Raw genomic sequence first — 27,380 nt, 5'->3', positions numbered from 1 at the left:
TATATTTTTGTAGAGATAGGGTTTCATCAGGTGGCACAGGCTAATGTTGAACTCCTGGGCTCAAGCAATCTGCCTGTCTCTGCCTCTGAAAGTGCTGGGATTACAGGCATGAGTCACTGTGCCTGGCTTGTGCTTTATATAATTTGCATTTTGGTTGCTAGTATGCTTGAATAGTTTTCTTTATTTGGTGTGTGTGTGTGTGTGTGTGTGTGTGTGTGAGAGAGAGAGAGAGAGAGAGAGAGAGAGAGAGAGGGTAAATTAATGTTTTAGGTTTTTGTTTTTGTCATTTACATTTTTCTTACCTAGAAATCCTCATAAATCTGGTGGGTAGAAATATAGATTAAAAAATCTATTTTAGACTTTTCCTCACACCTTATATTACATAGTTTTTCTTTCCAATAAATAAAACTTTGATTGCTGATAAAATGTACTTTTGATAAATAAAAACGAGAGTTATTTTTTATTTTTAGAGTTATTAGCACCTAAGTATAATGAATTAGCTCAAATTGTCTTATTTGGTGTACAAAAATGGTGTACTATCATGATATTAAAATATTAACTGAGATAGTTTGCAGCATGGCCCTGAACACCTCTCTCCATCATGGAAATATCAGGATGATAAGGCAGACAGTTATTGCTTAATTAAATCAGTCAGAATCTAAGACAATTTACTCTTAACTAGAAAATGAGAACTACTGTGAAAGTTTATTAGAGAAAAAAGATTGATGAAGAGCGTCACAGAGACTGACATCAAGAAAGTAAAATTCTAAGTTCAAGAATTAGACTTCATTGCTGATCTTTGGTTATCTTAGTGATAATTAGCTATACCAATTCACACTCCAGTGAGTCTGAGTCAGGTTGACTTTTCAATTGCTCTGAAATATCCCCTCTCCACACTAGCGGAGATAAGATAGCCCTATGTTAACATTGTTCAAAGGCATCAACATTGAAAGACATGTTATCATTTTTTTAAATTATGAATATTATCCTTGTTTAATATCTTTAAAATAACAGTAGTATTTTAATTATGTTATGATGCTAGATTATAAAATCATAGCTTTCCAATGATATGCTCCACATGACTTATTAACTGTAAAAAATTCAGTTCCAAACATCCTCATGGAGAGGTATTTATGTTCTACAGTTTTTTGTAGATTTACCAGAAAGCATGCCATTCATAAAGTACAAAGGTGGTTGCATGTTTCCCACAGCTAAGTATCCCCTTAAAAATAGATTTTCTCTTAATCAGCATATACATTTTAGAAAAGAGATTTAATAGTAAAACCTGTTCCTCCTTTATCAACTACTACCTTTTTTTAACCTAAAATATCTACTATACTGTAACCATAAAACTGTGTTATAACCCACACAAAGATAAAGCTAGTTTTAAGTGTTGAAGTAAAGCATATGGAGTTCAGCAAATTAACAATTTTGACATAATATGTAATGTTTCACCTTTGGATCATAGGAGTTGATTTCATATGTACATATGTATATAAAATCAATTATATATATTATATATGTGTATATATACATACACACACACAAACATACATGTCTGTATGTAGTATGTGTTTCTTAATGTTATACTAAAGTTATATCTTAATGTACTTTGTATACCTAATATAAACCTTATGCTTTAGTGTAAGGTTTCTTAACCTTATTCTAAAGATTGTATTTATGTGCATTTATTTATTTGAGAACATTTTATGTAGTATTCTTAATAGTCTCTGGAGAATTTATTTGCACATTCAAATACTAATGCTAAGAATCACATTTTAAAAATTTCTGATCACACACAAACAATTCGTATTTATTGGTCATTTCTATGGGCATTTATCTGTGCTGGATCGACTTTAATTCTAAAAGAGAATATAATAATAAAAAAGAGGAAGTTATGTTTTCTCATGGTCATTGCTACTAACTTATATTTAATGCACTCTTAATAATAATAAAAAGATGACAATAAAGATACTAGCCACCATGTATTGAATGTCGACTACGTTTCAGGTACTATAGACTGTGCTACAGTCTTAGGAGTTAAGTTTATGTAACTTCTCTTATCCCAGATATGTGAAAACTCAGAGAAGTTAGGTACCTTTCACAACTTTTTGCCTCATAATACGGGCAGAGTACTTAACTTTTAATTTTAGTAAATAGAGTAGAATGAATCCTAGTGTTAAATCAAGGCCAATTTGCTGTCATATTTTATGTTCGAACTATACTTATCTTGCTACTCCTAAATAAGGACACCTACAACATCCATGATGGGTGTAGATTATGAGGCTTTTAAATATTGAATAGTCTAATTTTATAGTAGAAAAAGAACACTTAATATGAAGACCTTAATTCAAATTCAGTGTAATAATTTTCAGTCTGGAAAGCCATACTTGGTTCCACAGGCCAGGTAGTGGGTCTCATCTCTCTGTTTCCCTGCAATTTGCAGTAATCACTGTCATAACCTTCACAGAATGTATAGAAACTATGAAGTATCTCTTTCCTCTAATAGACTGTGAGCTTGCCTTATAGCATAGAGCGTGTTATATTCATTTTTCTAATACCTCTGAGTATTCTAATGTCTGATGCATAATAGAAGTTCAATTATTAGTAGTTTAGTTAATGTATTAATAGACATTAAATGCTTTAATTTCTGTATTTCTCATACATATTAATGAATTTATTTGCTTAGGTGGACATATTATCCCATGAAAAATTTGAAGCAATATTTCTACATAATCATTTAGAAATGCCAGTGGTAAAAAATAAAACAGACCCAAGGAAGAAAATTCAGATATTTACAAGTGCATTTATTTGCTTAATGGGAAGCCAACATTAAAGGTCTGACACTTTTAGTTTCTTAAATTAACTATTTGCCTATTTTACCTATGTGTTATTTAAACATTTTTTTAACATAACAGTTTACAAGTGCTATTTTGCACTTGTTTTATTTCTCAGTTATTATTAAGGCATAAACATTAATAATAATAACAGAATATAGTATTTATACAGTGCTTATAACAGCCGAATTTTAAGTGCTTTACATATAATCCTCACAATATTCTAAGTGCTTTATATATATTATTCTGAATAACACTCTGTTGTTGAGAATACAACACACATTATTACTATTATTATCTTAAATTTAGAGAATGGGAAAATGACAGAATATTTAAGTGTCTTGCCCAAAATCATACTTCTAATAAATATCAGAGCTGAGATTTAAACCTGAGCAGAATGAATTTAGCTTCCAGGCCCTTAAACAATAAGCCACATTGATTTTGCTTATATAAGAAAGCCTTATTTTATTCAAAGTGTTTCACTTAATTCCCTCTTTATTATTTAAAATGGGCACATGTTTTCTCATGCTTTAAAATTCATAATCTTTAAAGAAATTTAGCTTAATATCTTTTTTCAGTTCTAAAAAGAGAAATACAAGAGTTAGTTGCATTAAAATATGACATTAAACAACTGTTATTACATAAAAAGTAATTTTTCCCAGAAGACTCTAGTGAAGGATTTATTATCCAAGACTTAAAGTGCTATTATTGATCTACTTTATAGGATAGAGTTAATCAGTTTTTACAACTTGGATTGAAATAAATTTTATAGTCTAATTTTACTTATTATAAGTAAACATCAGATTTTAACATTTCTTAATTCAAAATTAATTCTTAAACTTTTTTTGTTTATGCTTATTCCTCTTTTTGCCTTCTTTATGTCTGATTCAGTGTTGTCACTTAATCAGAAATAATGAAGTGATATTGAGTCAATTTGAATTGGGAAGTTATTCTGAATGGATTAAGCCTAAAATGTCTCTCAAGTGTTCAGAGCAATGAACCAATGTCCTAACAATCCTCATTGCACTATTGGTTCTATACTCTTCGCACTTTCATAAGCAAAATTGCTTTTTCAATTGATTTCTTAAATGATTTAAAATTTCATTTATATATTGGTATTTGCACAATGCTACCTAGAAAAATATTTACTGATTATTACGTACTTTGTTCGGCTCCAGCAGATTTAAAGTGCTGCTGCTTATGATAACTGAATTGTCCTTCAAATTCAGTATTTATATCATTGAACTTCAGAAAAAATTACAATGAATAAAGTGAAGAACTGAAAAAAACAGAAAACAAGTGAGTAATAAGATGGAAAGCAGACATTTTTTCTTTGATGAGTATCGCAGCTCAGTTCTGCTCCTTTTTCTCAGTCATTATTTTTCTATTCCACATCCTTCAGTGGTTTCAATGTTTGTATGTATTAAAGTCATATTAAAGTCCAAGTATCTCACTATATACAGTCAGTTTTTGAGAAACAGATGCTGAGACAAACATTTATGTGCAAGTGGCTTGGTGAGAAAGTAGTATCAAAAGAAATTTATAGGAGAATGGAGGAAGCAAAGCAGAGAAACAGAAGTCAAGCGAGGATGCAATTTCAATCAAAAACCTTCATCGCAGCCTAATCACATGGAACTCTGTAGCAGAAAGTATACCTTAATGTTTGTCCTACCTGTAGGCAAGGGTGCTGGACATGTGGGGTAGGTGCTGAGAATCACTGAATAACACACATGATCCGTTGTCAATTAGATGCACACTAATGAGAGATCTTACCCAGTTTAAGGCTTTAGTAGTAATGTTAATGATATGGAACATCAAGAGGCCTCAACCAAGCAGAGAGAAGTCTGGGATATTGTAAGCTGTTCCCCTTGATACCTATAAGGCATGCACCTCTGGTCTTGAATAATAGGTATTTAAGTGAAGTTTCTGGTGCTACCTCACATAGAAAAATATTTAAATGACAAAAAAATCTAATGTTATACCCCAGAAAGGTGAGTAACTTATGTGATATCCATCAGTAAGATATGCGCTATAGATTATGGTTTAATTTACCATGAATGACATTTTATCTGAGGCCATTCAATAGATAAGCTCTCTTCATCCCAGGAAATATCTTTAGCTTATTTACCTGGAGGACTAGTTAACGTGAAAATTAGATTAGGTCACCTGCTTTCGTTCCTTTACCCCAGGCTGTTCCTGAGTAAGTGAATCATAGACCAATTGGTTTAGCACCGTCTTTCCAAGGTAGAAGGGACTCAAAGAGATCTGGAAGGGGAACTGATGGTAACTAGTGCATGGCACATCATAAGCAGACCCCAATCTACATTCCAGACTCCTTCCAATGCCTGACCTGTACATTATATTCCAACCCTAACAAACTAATCAAATTTCTTCAAATAAACTTTGCAGATTTTATTGCTTTCCTCTTGAGTGGTTTTTCTTAAATAGTATTGCATGAAGAACTGGAGATCTCAATGCTGGTATTATGATAGTATAGCATCCATCATAATTGTGTTGTAATAGAATAGATGCTGTAATAAAAATAATGTAGAGTGTGATACACCTAAGCAAATACTTAGATGAAAATAATTTGAGTATATAAGGTTTTTTTGGATCACTGATTTAGGTTCTGAAAATTTTCCTATGACACAAAATGTATTTTTTTTTCTCTGCAGATTATGGCACCAAAGATCCCTGAATCTCAATCAAGGGCTAAACATGCTGTTAAAAAGATACTAGTTTATTGACAATAGACTATTTTATTTCACATTTGGTGCTCATCTTAATCACTGAATATATATTTGGCCTGGGAAGGTAATTTTTAAATATATTTAGTACCGCTTTACTTAGAGTCTGAGCTCTCTTTTCCCCAAGTGAATAAACCACACTCATCATCAAACATCTCACTTTGCATTGACTTTCTTTTTTCATTAAAAAGAGTTTACTTTACCATATGCTAGATACTGATCTTAGTAGCTGACACATAGTGACTCTATGAATACCCACCGCAAGCCAATTAAATATTTTCTATTGTTTTTTTCCATGTTTAAAGTAAGGAGTCCAATGCTTAGAGTGATTATGTATGCTTCTTAAGCTTGTAAAACTACTAAATATAGTATGAAGATCCATCACAAGCAGGCTGATTCTAGAGTTCCCACTTAATTTTTGTTTTAGTTTCTGATTTTGTTGTTTTTTTTCAGTTACAAAAAAGTACATGCTCATATATGTGGATGTGTATGTATTAAGCACCTAGTCTCTTATCAGCCTAAGACATAAGATGTTATAAATACATTTGAAGCTTCTTGTGTTCTTTCCAATAATATCTTTCTTCCCACCAATCATAACCACTATTTTGATTTCTTATTGCCATTCCTAACTCTCTACTCTGTTCCAGATGTATTTTTAAACAATATATATTAATGTTTTGTAGTAAACATTTGCATATATGTTTTCATACTGCATGCATTTTCTACAAGTTACTTTTTTTCCTAAACTTGATGTTTCTGAGGTTATTTTATATTTTATACAACTTTACAATAATTCATTGAAATGATATGTTAAAATTTCTTTTTTGTTTTCTTGAAGAATTTTTTACTTGTTTCCAAGTTTCAGTATAATTAATAATACAGCTGAGAAAAAAATATTTCCCTTTTGCACAAATGCAGTATTTTTTTTCAGAGTTAGTGTTTAGGAGTAAAATTTATTTTGAAGAATATATATATTTCAAATTTATTATATATTACCAAATGCATTTCAATTTTTTGAGGCAATTTAAAGTTTCAATAAATGTATATGTTTTAATTGTAGCCTCTCAATTTTTGGTATTTTTCAGAATTTAAATTTATCACATGATGGATATAAAACATATAAAAGTTGAGCATATTTCAATGTATTTATGGCTATTCTTCCTTATTTGTGAATTTACTTCCCATCTAACTGCTGTTTGGGGCTGTTTATATTCAATATTCATTTATACAGACTCTTATAAAGTATTTGTTGATTATTTGCCATGCTTATATCTTATACTTTGTTCATGGAATTTATGAAGTATATAACTTTTAAAATTCAGTATTATATTAACCTTTCATTGTGTGTCTTATAAATTTGTGCCATGTTTAAGAAATATTTTTCTATCCTTAATAATAGTACCTTGAATTGACAAAGAGCAAGATTTCATATTTGTTTTGGTCTATTTCTAGGTGCTATGTTCCCCCACACATCTATTTTCTCTTCTCATTTCTATTGTAATCTTATAACAATTAAAGTTTTACAATTATTTTGAAACATAATAAGGCAAGACACTATACATTTGAAATAACTGTAGTCAGGCTTTAGCTAAACTTTTCAATAAACTACACCGCTAATTATAACGTGAAATTGAATTGAAGGGGTTGCTGTGCCTCTTTTTGGAATTTGGTAAATTAACTTCTCAAACACCAATTTTTTGATTTCTGTGATCAGTCCTAGTTCTTCTCCAAAATCTTTGATTACTTTTTCAATTTCCTTTGTAGATTTCTATTCTTGGCCTATATCGTAAATACTGTACTTTTTCCAGCATTAAAACCTTAGTCATTTTTCATCGCTTTCTGTGTTTTACCTATATAACCACATTTTAAACATCATTTGAGCATCTATTTTTAGAAAGATGACTCCCAAATATACATTTCAAAATAGATTTCAAAGAGAACTTTAATCTTTTTTGTTTACTTGTATTTCAAATGAATCTGTATAAATGACTTTTTTCCTCACTCTACTTTGAGTTCCCTATTTTGGTAAATTACACAATTTGTCTTATTCCCACTATAAATCTGATTATTCTCATCTCCCTTTCATTCACAACCTTCCATCCAGTTGGTGTCAGAGACTCAATATATCTACTACCTTAAAAATCCCTAGATATGTTCTGTCTTCTTTATCATGCCGTTTCTTTCTCAACCTGAACTCTCATTGTTTTACCTTGGGAGACACCACCTCTAGATATGATGTTTCAAATCCAGTGTATTTATTGCTAGTAGATAGATACTTATAAATGCAAAATTAATCATATTATTTCATGGCTAAAATAACAAATTACTGTACATTTATTATACTATAAGAACATGCATGCTAAAATATTACGTATTTATATTCCCAAAACATTCAAAGAAGTTGGTGTCAAAGTACTCCTTAATGGGCTAAATGAGTGATTAATGCTGAGTAAACAAAGTAGAACACATTTCTTTACTGGATTATTTCCCAACTCAAGAAGATAATGTGCACTGGAAATTTCTAAGTGGAAATTCAGGCTTCATATTTTTCTTTTATATCAGGATCTCCTATTTTTAAAGAAGTAAATTTCTTATTAAAGTTGGTATTATAAGGAATACTTACCTCACTTCCTATAGTCCTTATTCAAGTAAAAAAAAAAATCCCACCCAAAGAGCAAAAAGCTATAATACTTAAAAGTATTAGGTAAGCGCCACACTGTTTCAAATATATCAAACATACATCCTTTTTTGCTCTTCCTTCAAGAAAAGTCTTCCTATCTTTTTCTACTTGCTCATCTTTTAAGAAGATGAAAAATAACCTCTTCTCTGAAAGAACAACTTATCTCTTGACTCCGAGAAATGATTGGTAACTCCCTTCATATCTTGCAATTATAATAATAATAGCAATAACATTTACCAACTGTTATCTATGACTAATGCTAGCAGCTCTCATTTTCTTTTTAATTGCAGGACCTTTTCCACTTTAAAAAATACTATGGACTTCAAAGAATTTGTGTTTATATGAATAAGGTCTATCAATATTTTCCAGAAATATAATTACTGAGAAATTTATAAAAGATATATAGGTATTTATTTATTTTAAGGATCAATTATAAACTTAATACATGTTCACATAAATTTTTCATTGTTTTTGTTAAAAAACTATATTTGCTAAAATAAACATGTAGTGAGAAGAGTGATATTTACATTTCTGCAATCATCTTTAGTAACTGCCTTGATAAAAAAAACATTGTTTTAATGCTCAGATTGCCCCAGAAGTGACCAGAGCAAGTTGCCCTAGCTGGCCCTGTAAAATAATACAGCTGTCCTTGTGACATGCTGTATTATTTTATTGAGCATGTCTTTATATGCTGGCATGACAAACTGTTCCAGGCTCATCTTTATGTCTCACCCTGAACTCAGTAATTTCTCACAGGAGCTTTGGTTTGTTTAATGAGGAATGGTTATTAGAAATACAAATTTGGGTGTTAGATACATTCCTTACTGTTAGAAAATTCTTTCTCCTAGGCCTTTTTAGTGTACACAGCTCAAAAATATATATATGTCTAGTCATCCAGACCTAAGCATACATACATATATACAAACATACATGCATATGCATATACACACATATATACACACGCATGGTAACAGTTCTCATTATTTGTGGATTTCAAATTATGGAATTTGTCTACTCACGAAGATGTATCTGTAACCCCAAAGTCAATACTTAAGGTATGATTGTGGTTATTTGCAGAAATTCACAGAGCAACAGAGAGACAAGCATTTTGAGTTACTGACACACAGGATCCCAAGTGAGGTCAAACAAGGTTTAACTTTGCTTTCTTGTTTCAGAGCTCGTACTGTAAACAAGTGTCTGAGGGTCTATGCAGTGTCACATTTTCGTTTGCATTTTTATGCCTTTTGCTGTGGATTTCACTGTTTGAAAGGCCACAAGGGTAGTGCTGAAGTGATGTCTACTGTTTCTCTGTGCAAAATACGCTTAGAATGCTGTTGACCATAAGTTCAATGTTAGTCAATCAACATTATATGCTTAATAATGTATATTTAAATAGAAACATATATAAAACTAGTTTATGTACTGATCTATTGATAGAACTATTGAGACTACAGACTTGCAGAAACCTAGCCATACTTTCCATCTAGGAAACTGGAAATGCATGTGGCAATTTTGTATAACATACCTTCTGTCAATGAGTATTAACTATGTATGTGTATAGGTATATATATTTTCACAAGTACATATTTTAGAAATCTCAAGTTAACATCAAGGACTCCAATTCTAATCCAAGTTTTTCTTGGCCTTTCTCTATTCCATATCTATAACTGTGTTCTTCCAAACTGAGAGCCCTGACTCCCAACAAGATTAGCACATTCACTTATTTTCTCAATCTTATAATATATACAAAATAATTCCAATATAACTTAAGCTATAAAACTATACACAAAACTACTGAAAAAGAATTCAGGGCTTATTTGCAGTTGTCAAGTATTTCATCCTGCCCCAAATTAAAGGAATATAGTTGACTATCATATTCATAAATATTTGGATTACTTTTTGTTTTTTTCTTCTCTTTCCTTCTTTCATCAGTGGGGTCTTAGTGTAACCTGGTTGTGGTACAGGACAGGCTTAGCTCCTCCCCCGCAATTTGATGTGCCCAAGGTTCTTGGGCTCCCTGGTCCCAGGAATGGGGGAGAGCCCCCGGCAGTGCCATGAGCTTACTAGTTAAGTAAATATTGGACACAAAGAGTTTTGCAGAGAGTGATTTATTAGGGAGAGAAAGAAGGAGAGAGAAGTAGAGAGAGCTCCCACGCTGTTGTGGGAGGGGATCCCAGAGAGGGAAATCCGCACAGGTAGGGGCAGCGGGGTTTTAAGTTTGAAGTTATTCCTGCCCATTCATGTTCTTGTCCAATGAGAGGCGTTCTTTCAAACTCAACAGAGTTCCTCGTTCCAGGGCTTTTGGAGGGCTTTCTGAACAAAGGAAGCTTGCAGGGGATTTTACCCAGTCCACAGTTAGACATAGAACTCTAGGTTTGCGAATGAGGAGGATGGAGGCGTGGCGTTGGGAAGTTCTTGCCTTTGAAACCACGCCCCTTGTGGACCAGGGAAGAGAAGTTAACACAGTCCCTCGTTAGTATTCATTTTTAAAAGTTAGGATCATTTGTTTCAGTATGTTTCATTTTTACATTTTTTGGTTTCCACAGTAATTGTTTAAAATTTAATTATTTTTTTAATAGGAAGAACAGCATACAAAATGACATTCTTTTGTATCATTTCCTTTTTTTTTTTTTTCTTTGAGATGGGAGTTTTGTTCTTGTCACCCAGGCTGGAGTGCAATGACGTGATCTTGGCTCACTGCAACCTCTGCCTCCCAGGTTCAAGGAATTTTCCTGCCTTAGCCTCTGGGGTAGTTGGGAGTACAGGTGGGCTAATTTTTTTTTAATTGCATTTTAGGTTTTGGGGTACATTTGAAGAACATGCAAGATAGTTGCATAGGTACACACATGGCAGTGTGATTTGCTGCCTTCCTCCCCTTCACCTATATCTGGCATTTCTCCCCATGCTATCTCTCCCCAACTACCCACCCCACACTGTCCCTCCCCCATTTCCCCCCAACAGACCCCAGTGTGTAGTGCTCCCCTCCCTGTGTCCATGTGTTCTCATTGTTCAACACCCGCCTATGAGTGAGAACATGTGGTGTTTGATTTTCTGCTCTTGTGTCAGTTTGCTGAAAATGATGGTTTCCAGGATCATCCATGTCCCTACAAAAGACACGAACTCATCGTTTTTGATGGCTGCATAATATTCCATGGTGTATATGTGCCACATTTTCCCTGTCCAGTCTATCATCGATGGGCATTTGGGTTGGTTCCAGGTCTTTGCTATTGTAAACAGTGCTGCAATGAACATTCTGGCTAATTTTCGTATTTTTAGTATAGGTGGGGTTTCACTGTTGGCCAGGCTGGTCTCAAACTGCTGACTTCAGGGGATCTTCCCACCTCAGCCTCCCAAAGTGCTGGGATTACAGGCAAGAGCCACTGTGCCCGGCCCTTATTTCCTTTATATCTCTTTCACCCCATTTTCTACTATTTGCAGTTAACCAGGTCAATCGATTTATAATTTATCCTTATTGATTTGTGTGTGTGTGTGTAAAAAGGCCAGATAACAAATATTTTATGCTTTTCAAGTAATTTATTATAATATCTGCTGTAAGTACGCAGTCTGCCACTGCAATGCTAAAGTAGCTGTAAGACAAAAAGTAATTGAATTGACATCGTTGACTCTCAATGATACTTTATTTCTTTAAAAAAAAAAAAAAAGGATATGGGCTCTATGTAGCTTGTGGACCAGTTTGCAAACCTCTGAATTAGATTAAAGTGTAAATAGGATTAATTAAATATATGGGTTGTCGTGTGCTACCTTAAAATAACAGATTTTCATTTCATCTCATATCCAGAAACATACAACCTTATTGAGATTGCCTCATACCCTCAGCTTAACTCTAGATGTCCTTGTGAATTAGAATGACAAGAATTATCAGCGTATTTGGTCCTATGGAACCCAGTAAAATGTTGGCATATTGTTTTACTTCCATCTGCAGCCTGCTATTTCCTTGAGTGTCAAAGTATTTCAAAGTATTATTCTCTCGTTCATTAGCTTAACAAATATTTATATGATATTTACTGGGAAATGGCAATTTTTTGAGGTCTGTATTATAGTGAAAAGGACAATTGAAGTATCTGCCCTTGGTTGCCTACATCCTAGTGGCCCAAAGCACAACAAAATATTGCTCAACTAGGCATCAAGAGAACCAGCTAGATCTGACTCTGCTGAAAGATGTTATGTGATTTGGGGCAAGCCACTTCACCTCATCCAGTTTCAGCTGTTTAATTAGAAAAGATAGAGTTTAAGCAAGATGCTATTAATGATTTTAACATTATATGAATCTATATTCTTGGGTAATGGCTGGCTCATATCCTCAGACCCACAGGCCAGTAAATTTTAAGTCTACTGCAGGAAACTTGGCAGGCAGAATGATAGTCTCCATGAAAGTCACATCATAGAATAAGATTTTGATGTACACTATACCTGATGAGATGGTTTAACTGGCAGACTAACAAACTTTTTCATAAGGGGCCAGACTGGTTTCATTCTCAAAGATATAAGGGTAGCATTCTAGGCTTTGAGAGCAATACATAGTCTCTGTCACATATTTTTTTTATCACTCCCTAAAATATACATTTAAAAAATTAGTTTTTGGTCCATACAAAGCATTCTGTGGGCTAGATTTAACCCTTGGTTAGTTGGTGGCTGACTCTTGGTTTAGGGAATTTTGGAATGTTCTACACTCTTATAATTGGATGAAACCTGTACAATATCTGTTAATTGGAGAAAAATTACTGTAAAAGAGAGATAAAATCACCATCTTCAGAGCAGTTCATATACAAGTTTCTTCACTTGAAACAGAATCTATCTCTAGGGAGAATAAAGTTAGGGAGACATTTTTGGAGCAACATCCTAATTTGTTTTACTAGGCAATACTCTAAGGAATTTCTATAATTGTATAGAACAAGAAAGATAAATGTCTTTCTGATCAGGTAGTATTTGTGTTGAGCTAGGAGATATACAAAATGTTTCATGTTTATATCTCACATTCCTCATAAGCTAATACCATTTTATTGTCTCATACATTGAGTCACCAGAGCTCTATTCTGTTTCCTTTGGATTCAGACATGAAGAACACAAGGAATAGCAAAGCTCTATAACATATGCAAATATTATTTGACCTGCAATGGCACCTTGCTTTTCATTCCATTCAATACCAAGTTATTAAATTGTATGGCCATCTCCAACCTTTATCTATTATGAGTGCCCATTGTTAAGCCTATTCTCCTATGTAGACTGCACTGTAATAATATAATAGAAGATAGCTTTTCCCCTAAAGAAATCAAGGAGTATAAAAGAAGATATATAACTACATAGAAAAATATGAAAAACAGAAAATATGCACATCATGTAGCAGACAATTGTACTGGTATGCATTAATTTGTCACAAAATATTTGTGCGCACAAACAGATTAAATAAGTATTCAGAACTTAATCACAGAAGATTTTCTGGAGGCATACATGAAGGGGTGCATATAAGAGCATGTAGTCTATGATTGCTTTATGTTAATATATGATATATATCCTTTTAGGGATATATCAGAGAAGCCTCTATGACCTTGCCAGATCCAGTTTCTTGCCACTCAGAACATTCTGATGCTTTAGGAAGTTGAATGTTCTTTACATATCCTGGAAAAACTCTACCTTTCTAATATATTTCCATACCTCGTGCCTTGGCATCAGCTCTCAGCCTTTTTTTTTCCTTTAGTTTTCCTGTCTGCAAAATGGAGATAATGTTAATTAACCTCTCCTCGTTGCTGAGAAGATTGAATTATAATAGTAAAGCACTTTACAAATGAAAGCACTTGTGATATTATTCACTGTAATATTGGCCAAAAGAAAGAGTCATTTGTCTGAAGAGGACATGTACTATAAGGAGTGCAGTAGAATTAGCAAGGGCAGCAGTTGAGAAATAATAAATTGTAGAAACAAATACAGGAAGGAAGGATTTTAATGACTATTTTTTTTTCATCATCCAAATCTCCTAAAATGTAAGATTATTCTGTTTTAACAATGCTCCTAGGAGTTTTTCTATACCCTATATATTTAAGGAGAAAACGTTTATTTTCCGTATCAAACAAAGAATCATTATCTTCAACTATGAGCCCAGGTTTTCTAGTTTAAGAAGTATCTGAGTTAGGACTGAAAAACAGCATTTAATCTTTTCTTTTTTTCCCCCATTTATTTATTTTATTGCATTTTAGGTTTTGGGGTACATGTGAAGAACATGCAAGATTGTTGCATAGGTACACACATGGCAGTGTGATTTGCTGCCTTCCTCCCCATCACCTACATCTGGCATCTCTCCCCTTGCTATCTCTCCCCAACTCCCCACCTCCCACCGTCCCTCATCTGTTTCCCCCCAACTGACCCCAGTGTGTAGTGCTCCCCTCCCTGTGTCCATGTGTTCTCATTGTTCAACACCCGCCTGTGAGTGAGAACATGCGGTGTTTGATCTTCTGCTCTTCTGTTAGTTTGCTGAGAATGATGGTTTCCAGGTTCATCCATGTCCCTACAAAGGACACAAACTCATCGTTTTTGATGGCTGCATACTATTCCATGATGTATATGTGCCACATTTTCCCTGTCCAGTCTATCATCGACGGGCATTTGGGTTGGTTCCAATCTTTTCTAATGTATGACTGCACAAGAGTGTCTTCACTGAGTTTAACCTAAATCTTATACATTATCTTTTGCTGTGCTAAATTATTTAAAGACTTAATGATTATACACACAAAAATACTATTTTCCCAGAGATTGTTAAGTAGATAGAATTGAAACAACCATGGGATACATTGATTACATTTGCCACAGCTATCTCTTGTTTCTCATGCTCAGACAAAAACAACGATGGCAAAGTCAAGGGCCTGATACTTTAGATTTTATATAATCAAATATATAAAACTAAGCAATAAAGGCACTTCTTTCTGACAATAGTTATATTGTATCTGTAAGATAAAGTAAAACACAATTTCAGTAAACAATAAACTTTATACAGAGAGATGGAGAAATAGAATATAATAAGCATTTAAGAACATTGAATTGTTTTTTTAGATAATTGAATTCGTTTTCATCATTGAGTCTTCTGAGGATCCCAAGATACATTTAGTAAATGTTGAAAAGAGTCAAATAAATTGACTGAAGAGTAAAATAAAAATCCTATGGACTGAAGCAAAACTGCTAATAATATTCAGATTGATAAAATATTAGTGTTTCAGTGATAGCGACTTACTGTTTTATTTTTAAATGAAAGAGAACAAAATTTCTTTTAATTATGTTGGTAGATTATAATTTTTTATGGTATTTAAAATACACTATTTGATGTGGGAGAAATATATACATATATATATGTATATATTTGCTTTTATTAGGTATATGTCTGGAATTAAGTGGCTCTGTGCAGAAACAGATAGATATATTTCCCAGGTTTTGTTTTGTTTTCATTTTAACTCTCCTGTGGATTGTAAAAGACTTCCTGAATAGACTGCCTAAATAATTATATGCTTGCTAAAATTGTGTGTAGTCACATTTTTAGTGATTTATTCAAATAAGCCATTCACACTTTCATTTTCATGTTGTCTGACATAAGAAGATCTTATTAATTAGTACTACTTTTCATTGATCCTACTGTTAGTCTTCTACTGAGGAAATGAAGAAAAGTGTTATATTAAATTGTAATGATTTAGGAATATTCAGCAACCATTCAGTATGTAATACCAAGATATTTCTGTTAACCTAAATTATGAATTTTCATTGACCATGCTGATAACTACTAATTTGCATTTGATAATGACACTAAAACTTAGAGTACAATAACAAAAGATGAAAAAAGTAAAAAAGAAAAAGATAATATAAATATTAGCAACAAACATTGCAACAAAACAAACAAAAAAGTAACTTTCTTTGTAAAGCTTAAAACGGTTAACAAGTATACTGTTGTTAACATTGTTACTTGCTTTATAAAGTGTGCAATGTGTCTTTGTCCTGTCCCAGTTCTTATAGGTAATGTGCAGCGTGATGTTCACTGTGTGTTTGCCATATGTGACTCTTAATATTTTGAGGTATGTTTCTTCAATGCCTAGGTTGTTGAGGACTTCTATCATTAAGGGATGTTGGATTTTATCAAAGGTCTTTTCTGCATTTACTGAGATGATCATATAACTTTTTGTTTGTAATTGTCTATGTGTTGAATCACATTTATTAATTTGCACATGTTGAATCATTCTTGCATCTCCGGAATGAAATCCACTTAAATGAATTGCCCTTTTAAAGTGCAACTGGATTCAGTTTCCTGGTACTTTATTGAGGATTTTTGCACCTATGTACAACAGGAATATTGTAGCTGTTGGGTAGAATGTTCTGTAAATGTCTAATAAGTCCATTTGGCCTAGAGTTCAGTTAAGTACAGGGTTTCTTTGTTGACTTTATGCCTCAATGACATGTTTAATGTTGCCAGTGGGATGTTGACATCTCCTCTATTATTGTATTGCCATTAGTCTCTTTTCTTATGGCAGATAGTACTTGTTTTATGAACATGGGTGCTATTGTGTTGGGTGCATTTATATTTAGGACAGTTAAAACCTCTGGCTTTATTGAATACTTTTTAATGACATAATGCCCTTCTTTGTCTTTTTTTTTTACTGTTGTTGGCTTCATGACTGTTTTATCTGATGTAAGAATGGCTGCTCATCCTCACTTTTGCTTTTCATTTATGTGATATATTGTTTTCAATCTCTTTGAGTCTGTAGATGTATTTTACTATTAGAGAGATCTCTTGTAGGCAGAAGATGGTTGAGTCTTTTTTTTCAAATCTAATTTTCCAGTCTATATCTTTTAAGTGGAACATTTATGCCATTTATGTTCAAAGTTAATATTTATATATAAGGCTTTGTTCCTGTCATAGTTTGCTAACTGGCTTCCTTGGAGTCTCAATTGTATAATTGCTTTACAGGATTTGTGAGGTTTCTACTTGTGTGTGATGTTATGATGATGAGTATTTTACTTTCATATCCATGTTTAGAACTCTTTTGGGCAATTTGTGTAGTATTAGTCTAGTGGCGACAAATGTTCTTCATGTTTGCTTATCTAGGAAATATTTAATTTCTCCTTCATTTCTGAAACTTAATTGGGCAGAATATAAAATTATTTTGGCTGGCATTTTTTTAAAGACAGCTAAAAAATTTCCCCAGTCTCTTCTGGCTTGGAAAGTTTCATCTGAGAAGTCAGTTGTTAGTCTAATGGGATATTATTTACAGGTGATTTGACCCCTCTCTAGCTGCCTTTAAAACAAAGAGTTTCACATTGACCTTAAAGAGTCTAATGACTATATTCCTTGGTATTGTTCACCTTATGTAGTATCTTCCAGGTGTTCTTTATATTTCTTGTATCTGGGTGTCTATATCTCTAGCAAGATAGAGAAAAAAAATTTAAATTATTTCCTCAAATATATGTTCCGCAATTCTTACTTTTTCTTTTATCATTAAGAATGCCTTCATAATCCCATATATTTGAAAGCTCTGCTCATTTTTTAAAGTTACTTCTTTCTTTGTTTTTATTTGACTGGATGAATTCAAAAGATTCATCTTCAGGCTCTGAAATTTTTTCTTCTGCTTGGTCTAGTTTATTGTTAAAGCTTTCAACACCATTTTGAAATTTCTTCAGTGATCTTTTTATTTCCAGAAGTTTTCTTTGTTTTTCTAAAAAATATATCTGTCTCTTCTTTCATCTCCTGAATTGTTTTTCTGGTTTCTTTTTGTTTGCTTTCAACTTTCTCTTGGATCACATTGAACTCCCTTACAATATATATCTTGAATCTTTTATCATTTTAAAGTTTTCATTGTGGTTAAAATCCATTGCTAGAGAGCTAGTGTGATCTTTGGATGTGTTATTACATTGTTTCATCATAATACCTGAGTTCTTGTGCTGATTGTTTTTTATCTGTAGAAGCTATTACCTCTTACTTTTCAATCTGCTTTTGTTTGGGTGGGCTTTTTTTCCTCATTTGAGGATGTGGCTATTGTGTATGTTGGGCATGGCCCTTTGGCTTTGCTTCCATGTGTTTTTATAGGGTCAACTCTCTATATAAATTTTGTAGTAATAACCTTAATGCAATGGATTTCTTAAATGGTAGCTTTCTGTTTGTTTGTTTTTGTAGATTGTGGTAACAGTCTACAATAAACTTTGTGTGTGGTGAGGCTCACTGTCTTCTGTAGAGATGAAGAGGTGGAGGGCTTGAGAGGCTTATTTAGTTCCCCAGTACTGTATACTTCTGTCAGCAGTAATTGTATTGGGTAGTACTTTCCACACCATACACTAATAGGTGGTGCTCGTGGGTAAGAGCCAGCTGAGCATTTTACACTGATGTCACAGAAGTTGTAATGGGTCATGTAGTTTGACCTCCTGGTCAGTAGTTGGCATTTACAAGTGACAAGCATATGTGGTGATGGCAGTGAAATTTTACTTGGCTTTAGTTGATTGGGAAAGTACCAGAATGTTTCTGGGAATGGGTGAGGAGTCGGGTTCAACATTATTGCACAGTGTTCTCCCACCAAGATGGCAGAGATAGATGGGGCTGGGTTGGGTGCAAGTCCTGACCTTGGTGGGGTTGTAGAGGCAGCTCTCAGGCCACTGGGGAGACCCTCCAGGGAATGAGGGAGGCACGTCCTCTTACCAAAGTGCCTAATTAGGGAAAGGGGATAGTCTTGGGCTTTCGGCCTAGCAAAGAGCCATGGGGGCTACCCATTTACTACTCCCCAGGGGTCTCCCTCCAATGTCCAGCGTGAACAACAGAGCCAACCAGCTAAGCTCATCCCAAGTATTCACACCTAGATCACCATGCTGTCCCAGGTGCTATAGACTGTGAGACTCTGTACAAAAGAAACCGAGACTATCAGGCCTCACTCTTAGCAGTCTGGGTTCATGAAAGAAGGGACAGGCTGGGTACAGTGGCTAACACCTATAATCCCAGCCCTGTGGGAGGCTGAGGTGGGAGGATCACCTGAGGTCGGGAGTTTGAGACCAGCCTGACCAACATGGAGAAATCCTCTCTCTTCTAAAAATACAAAATTAACTGGGTGTGGCGGCACATGCCTGTAATCCCAGCCACTCCAGAGGCTGAAGCAGAAGAATAACTTAAACCCAGGAAGTGGAAGTTGTGGTGAGCTGAGAACATGCCATTGCACTCTGGCCTTGGCAACAAGAGTGAAACTCTATCCAAAAAAAAAGAAAGAAAAGAAAAAAAGGAAAGGAAGAAAGATGAAAGAAAGGAAGGAAGGGAAATGGAGGGGAAGGGAAAGGAAGGGAAGGGAAGGAGAAAGGAAGGAAAAGAAATATGCACACAGCTTCTGTGCCATCATGTGAACATGTTTTATGCTCTTCTCTGTGTTCTGACAAAGGGGGCCCTTCTCCAGCATGAGATCCGACCACAGTTCTCATCTCTGTACCCCTAGGTAGTGTGCTTGACTACTGGGGAACTGGGACTAGGCCAGTGGACTTGTCCTGTGGCCTTTCAGGGTCAAGGACTAGCTGTGGTAGGGGAGTGAACTGCTCCCAGGCTGCCCGACAAACCACTGAGGTCAGGCAATGAAGTCTATGATGTGGGCTGCCCCTGCAAGAAAATCCAGGTAGGCAGTAATGGCAGAAACCAGCAGCTATGGGAGTTTGTGGTGCAGATGCACCTCAGTCCCAGAGCAATGGTGTTGTGGCCTGTGTTGGGCACCTGAGTGTGCACAGGCCCCTCTCTCTACTGGTCCAGCAAACAACATGAGCTACAGTTGTTTAGGGCAGGACACATAGCCTTGAGAAGTGGGCGCTGAGTCATGTTTTACTGCATCTGCCCAACACACTGAAGTCTTTTGGGCTCCCCGTGAGTTTAGGCAGTGCCTCTGTGTGTTCTCCAGGCAGCTCCAAGATAGTCCAAAGTTCTGTGGGGGTTCTGGAAATGCTTTTAGGTAGGATCTCAGTGGCCCAGAGCAGGAATGTGGTGCCATGAAATTCTTTTATTCACCCCTTCCTTGGGTTTGATCTAGATCTGGGGATCAGTCTTAGCACCCAGTGATGCCGAGCAGGAAGTCCCCACCTCCATCTTCAATCAATGCCTCTTCTGTTGTCTCTCTATTAAATTTCAATATTCTCTTTCAAGAGATCTGTTGGATGGGTGAAGATTTATTCAGTATTTTGGTTCCTCTTTCTACAAAAGGTATATCCCAGCTGTATCTAGTCAGCCATCTTTATTAATCCTAATACTTTTCATAATGCCCTTCCCTTAACTAAAAAAAAAAAAGAAAGAAATGTGTAAGAGCTTTAAAAAATGAGAGAAAAAAGGTGTAAGTAATAAATGAATAAGTGGTTTCCCATTATATCTAATTTAACTTAATGAGGACTATTCTTAACTTTCAACCAACTTCAATATTTTGTAATATTAAAAATAACTTTTAGAGGAGCCTTTTAAAACCAGAATCATAAATCATAGGCCTTTGTAATTTATCCCCTTGACAATAGAATTTCTTACTTAGCACTACATTTTTGAAAAGTAATTATTAAAATATGTGGCATTAAGTCTGTTTTTATTATAAAACTTTTATATTAACTAAGAATTGTCTAAGTTGTCAAGGGAATTTACCAATTTGTGCCAGTCATTTGGCTTCATAATTAAGCATGATTCTCTTTTTGAGATTTTTATATAAAATCTTCAGTTTTCTATCTTGGAGGAAAAAGAAACTAGATCTTAGATATATTCTCTCAGTGGCTAGCATGGATTCTTAAAAAATACAGCAGGAAATCATTGGTTTATTTTAAATCATCTCAAAGCATCCTGGTCAGTGACGCATCATTATGGTAAATAGAAGAATATTTCAATTCCAGGTGCAGATCTTTTTTATAGAAAACAAACTCATTTAAGTAGAAAACGATAATATTCTTGTAATAAGAGAAAGTTCAGAAATCAGAGCTGTGAGAGTGAAACTGAAGAAAACGGAAGTTGCAATTTAAAAAGGAATAGGCATGATGCAATGAAAAGGGCATTTTATTTCTGTGTTTTTTTTTTTCCTGAAAATTCATTCACTCCAGTTAATCATGAGAAAGCAGTAAAACCCAAACTGAAGGATATTCTACAAAATGCCTGATCATAATTCAAAAGTGTCAAGCTTACAAATAAAAATAAAGAGTGAGGAACTCAACTGGAGAACACTAGAAAAAAATGCAACATGGTATCATGGATTAAATGCTGAAACAGAAAAAAAGGTATTAATGGAAAAACTGATAAAATTAGAATGAAGTCTGCAATTTGATTCACAGCATCATCAAATTGATGATGTGAATTTTACTTCATCACCAATGTGAATTTCTACATTGTGATAAATGTTTTATGGTTGCCTACAATGTAAACCTTAGAGAAACATGAGTAAATGGTAAGCAAGAGCTCATTATACAATCTTGCAACTATTCTGTAAATATCAAAATAATAATAAGAGGAAAAATTAGTAAAACAAATGAAAACAAGGGAATAATACAAAGAGTGGAAAGGAATTAAAATAGGACAAAGGGGACCAAACTACGTAGACACAGATTAAAACTGCAACATTACCTAAATATTTTTAAAGACATTAAGGTTTACAGATGAAGATTATAGAAATTCATATCTATTTTGATTTTAATGACATAATGTGTATATTAAGATTAATTTGTGTTGTTGTACATTTTCTGTATATTTCTGAATTTGCATATTGCCAGGATGAGTAACGAGCTTTCCACTATAATTAACTCATGAGAAATTCTTTAGAGGAATCAAACAATATATTTTGATAAGTCATAGAATGGATTACTCAGTTGTGCTTCAGGTTATCTTAGTAGGGAGTATGTCAGTGAGCCATAAAAATCACATCCTAGGGTTGGACTAACTGGGAAGATCACATGGGATTAGAGTTGGAAGTCAAAATTTTTGTTACCAAATTTTGGTGACTTCAAAAGGACAGGAAAGACCAGAGAGAAGCACTAAATGAGGACTATAAATAAACAAAAAGGGATGTCCTACCGATTTCAATATTCAAAGTCTATAAGAAGGGCATGAGCCACCGTGACTGGCCAAAATATTGGATTCTCATTAAAGAGTAGATTGAGGAGGGGTCCAGAGGACAGCCTCCAAGGGGAGAGCGCACTGTGAGCATTCCTGGAGCGGAGAAGGTATGCATGGGACAGGACGGTTGGCCGCAGGCGCCGCAGGGGGAGCTGAGCACTGCTGGTTAGAATCCAGTGAGCGGTGGCATTTTTATCTCCTGATGATGATGCACAGCCTTCAGCCGGGGCATTTAAGACACAGAACACCAAGTCCAGGCTGCAGCTATGGGACTCGGAGATGAAGCTCGAGCGGCTCAGGAAGGACGAAGAGCCACCCTTGAGAGAAGAGACAGCAGCAGCGGCAGCGGCTCCACAGCTGCCACATCTACCAGGAAACAATGCTGCTAGATCCATTCCAGCTCTGGGTGGGGAGCGCCTACAGACACATGCGCAGCACAAAGGGGCTGAGGCAACAGGCTGTGATGGCCAACCGCCAGGAGCTGAACCGAGGGCCCTGGGCGGCCCCACCGCTAGTGTGAGGATTAACCAGTTTCGGCAGCGGAATTAGGGTTCTTGGCTGGAAGAGATTCTACGGTGACCAGGAGCTGGCGTATCTCCAGCAGGGGGAGGAGGCCATGTATAAGGCCCTGGGTATCCCCAGGAAGGCTAGAAGGAGAGCCAACAGAACAATGGGGACAAAATGATGAGTAAAGTTGTCCCAGATATGGGCAATGTGTTCCGGCTGGAAGTTGTGGTGGACCAGCCTGGGGAGAAGCTCTACCAAGAGCTCGTGGAGCGCATGGAGGCAATGGGGGAGTGGAACCCCAACGTCAAGGGTATCAGGGTTCTGCAGAAGATTGGAAAAGATAAAATTTCCTGTTGTTTATCATGCCCCCAAAAATAATAAAATGGAATTTATAGGTGACATTTTATAAATACTTAAGTATAGTGACTTTTAAGCTGCTTTTGGTCAAAAGGTTGCAATAGCATTACAGAGTTGAAAAGATTTGCCAAAAGTAAAATACATGTTCCAGACAGTACTGTCATGTCCTTGATTCACTTGTCATACCACAAATGTTTTCATCTCTAAAATGTAAAGCACACATGCCAAGCAAGATGGGCTTGCGAAATTTATGCCTCAGAGTATGCTGATTATCTGAAGTGCAATATTCAACGAAGATTTGGTGAATTCTTTATAGTAGATCCTCAAATAATGTAATTTCATTTAACGTTGTTTATTACAATGTTGATGAGATAAAAGTTGATTCCCAGAGGGCCACTGTCTGTGTGGAGTTTGTACATTCTCCCCACGTCTGCCTTTGTTTTCTCCAGGTACTCTGGTTCCTCCTCCATCTCAAAGATGTGCACATTAGGGTAACTGCTGTGCCCTCACGTTCCCAGTAGGAGTGAGTGAGTGTGTGTGTGTTTGTGTACCCTGTAATGGGATAGTGTTCTGCCTAGGGCTGGAGGGCTTGTTTCTACCTTATCCATGAGATGCCAGGACAGGCTCTACCTGCCACCCAGGCCTGGAATAAATGGTATGGAAACAGAATACAAAGGATTGTCAAGCAAAAATTTGTAAAGTCTACAATAATCACACAAAAGCAGGACAATAACTGATGTGACACAAAAGTGCTCAGCCAGCTACCACGTTACTGTTTGTTTTTGAAACTTTAAAGAAAAAACATTCTTAATAATCATATTTTCAAATTAAAATGTTTCCATATTTTTTGAGCACACATTGACTTTAATAGATTTTTCTTTCTGATCAGAATTTCCTTAGCATTTCCATTAATCAACAAAATATTTGTGATGTGTGTTCAGTATGCCCATTCTTAATACTTTTACTTTATTCTAATCTGATTACTATTGTTGGATAAAATAACAATGAATCACAAATTATAATAACTTCTTTTATATGCAAATTTCAGAGAAAACTATTGAGATAGTAAAGAGTAATACAGTACTGCTAAGAAGATTTTAGTTCCTGGCTCTCTTCAATGTGACTTCTTTTTTTAAGCTCTGACATTTCTAAAGTAAATGTAGATTATCCTTCCAACTTCTTGTTCTTTTAGTTTTTTAAAATTATTTTTCTCCAGTAATATTCTTTTTTACTATATTTTAGTATTTAGCTCTTATGGTCATTACAAAGGTCTTGATATTATCAAGCATTTGATACATACAATATAAGGTGGTTATTATCATATGTTACATTCTCTGACAAATTATTGTCCTTTTAACTCTAAGCTTCAGGTGACTTTTTTTTTTTTTTTTGAGATGAAGTCTAGTTCTGTTGCCCAGGCTGGCATGCAGTGGCATGATCTCGGCTCACTGCAACCTCCATCTCCCCAGTTAATGTGATTGTCCTTCCTCAGCCTCCCGAGCAGCTGGGATCATAGGTGCCTACAATTCTTTAACTTCACCAGGACCACTGATGTTTTCATCCTTTAAATTCTCAAGTCTAGATTTCCTTCTTACCTATTTCATATCTTATTTTCAATGATTGTGATCACTCTAACCCGTAGCAATTGGCTTCCATTGCTCATATCTCACTCTTGGTGAAATTACAGAGATGGTAATTAGACATAACTCTCTATCTCCTGTTCAGGCACTCATTCAGGTGAATATGAGACACAAATGAGCATTTACTCATGTTAGATAGTCATGCTCTATGCCCTTCTTTATTTGCTTATTCCTTCAGATGACTGTTGTATATTTTTTCTTTTCCCTGAAACCTCCAATACCTCCTCAGCCAATCTACATTCTCAGAGGAGGATCTTATTTTCTGATTAACTGGGAAGTTTTCGGTAATTTGAAAAAAATCTAGAAAACTACATTCATCCACCTACGAATATCTTTATTCATAAGCTCTGTCTTCCCACCTGCTCCTATCTAAAGACAGTCCTTCCATTTATACAGCAGATCCTGTCTCCTCCCACCTATTTCATGTCATTTGTTAGCGATGTTCCCCTTTCTTTTCTATATCACGCATTCTACCTTCTCTACCATTCCCCTCAGCATAAACAACCAATTATTTCTTCCATCTCAAAATCCCGCCTTTGACACTTGTCTTCACAGATGCTACTCCACTTCTTTACTCCTCTTTATAGCAAGCATCTCAAAAGAGTTGTCTGTATTCACTGTCTATATTCTATTTAAAACCACTCCACTGAAATTGCTTTTGTTAAATTACGTCCAATATATTTCTAAACATATTTTCAATTTTCAGTGTTCAATATAATCAGTATACAACTTTTTATCAGCAGGACTTGATACAATCGACCCCTTTATCCTCCTCAGAACACATTCCTCCTTTGGCTTTCATGACACCAAAAACTCAGTTTCCTTCCTGTTTTACACCACTCATTCTCAATCTTTTCTGATAGTCCATTTTTCTCCTCTTTCTTTTCAATGTAAAGTGTTCCAGGGCTCAGGCTTTGTTTTTTTTCTATTCAATAGCTATAATATTTTCCATCTGATCTTGGCTATTTTTCTGTCTTTTTACCTATTATAGTTTGTAGCTCAGAATTATTTTCTGACTTCCAGATTCATATGTGTATCACACAGCCTGCTTGACATTTCCATGTGAATGTCTAATAGACATTTCAAGCTCTACAAGTCTAAAATTGAACTTCTGGTCTCCCCTCTCAAACCTACTCTATTCACAGCTTTTTCTTTCTCAGTCAATTGCATCTATGCCAATATAGTTGCCCTAAAAAAATCATTAAATTATTCTAGACAACCCACTTTTCTTATATCCCTATATTTGTTTAAAATTCTGTGGTCTTTACTTTCAAAATATAGAATACGACCCAAGCTCTCCAAATTTCCTATCACAAACAGTGGCTGAAGCAACAATGTCTTTAGCCCGGATTTTTGCAACAGCCTTCTAACAAGTTTCTCTACTTCTACCCTGAACTGTCTAGAATATATTCTTAATATAGCAGTTAGAGGGGTTGATTTAAAATAGAATTCAGATCATATTACTAGTCTACTGAAAATGATGCAGTGTTTCTCATTTCACAAAAGCAAAATCTTAAAGCCCTACTGTGCTCTTTGAGATCCTACCTAATTTCCCCCAGTTACATCTTTTAATCAATTTCCTGATAGTTTTTATCCTATTCACTCTACACCAAACACACTAGCCTTTCTTCCAGGCCATGAAAGTGTCAGGTGTCTCTGCCATAAAGCTTTTCTACAAATGGGTTCTTCTGTCTCAAATGCTTTTCCCCCAGGTATTTGCATGGCTCACATCTGAACATTGTGCAAATGTTACTATGTCACTAAGCCTCCCTTAGTGCTTAAAAGTACAACCTACCTGTACCATCCCTTACCCTCTCAACCCTTCCTGTCCAGCTCTACATAGTTTTTTTTTTTCCCATAGCCTTTATCATCTTCTAACTTATTTGTTTTTAATATTGTAAGTTATTTTATAATTTTTGTTTTCCCTAATAGGTGTTATAAAAGAAACAGGGATATTTGGCTTACTAATATATCCCAAGGGTCTACAATATTTCCTGATATACAGCAGGCATTTTTTAAATCTAAATGAAATAATAAGATGTAATGTTTATTGAGCACTTAATATTTGTCAGACACTGTACTAAGTGCCTTGCAGGTCTTGAGATATTGTCTCTCTCTTTCTGTCTCTCTGACTCAGTCTCTGTCTCTGTCTCTCTCTCTCTCTCTCTCTCTCTTTCTCGCATACACACACACACACACACACACACACACAAAGTGAGACAGAAATAGATAACGTTGTAAGGGTTTGGGATCATTAACTCATTTTGTCTGAAAAACAAACCATACTAGAGTGGATATTACTATATTTTCCACTTTGTCAAAGAAGAAAACTGACGTCCAGAAAATTTTGTAACTTGCTTAAGGCCACATAGCCAATAAATTGTGAAGTGGATATTCACATAAAGGCAGTCTGGCTCTGACATCCAAGCTTTCAACCACATGTATACAAATCTTATGGTAGAAAGTAGGAAAGCTGAGATTTGAAGGCGAGTGGTCTGATTCCAGGGCCCACGTTCATAATTAACAGCATAT

At 35.0% G+C, this 27,380-nt stretch overlaps 1 pseudogene; it reads left to right on the top strand.

Annotated features, from left to right (window-relative positions):
* The first annotated feature begins 22,709 nt into the window (after positions 1 to 22,709).
* LOC116551132 lies at positions 22,710 to 23,229 on the top strand (annotated as a pseudogene).
* The last annotated feature ends 4,151 nt before the right edge of the window (positions 23,230 to 27,380 follow it).

Source organism: Sapajus apella, unplaced genomic scaffold (genome assembly GCF_009761245.1).
Source record: "Sapajus apella isolate SASKATOON/1434 unplaced genomic scaffold, GSC_monkey_1.0 scaffold9, whole genome shotgun sequence".
Lineage (NCBI taxonomy): Eukaryota > Metazoa > Chordata > Mammalia > Primates > Cebidae > Sapajus > Sapajus apella.
The sequence above is the reverse complement of the archived record's forward strand: the minus strand, read 5'-3'. Positions and strand labels throughout refer to the sequence as shown.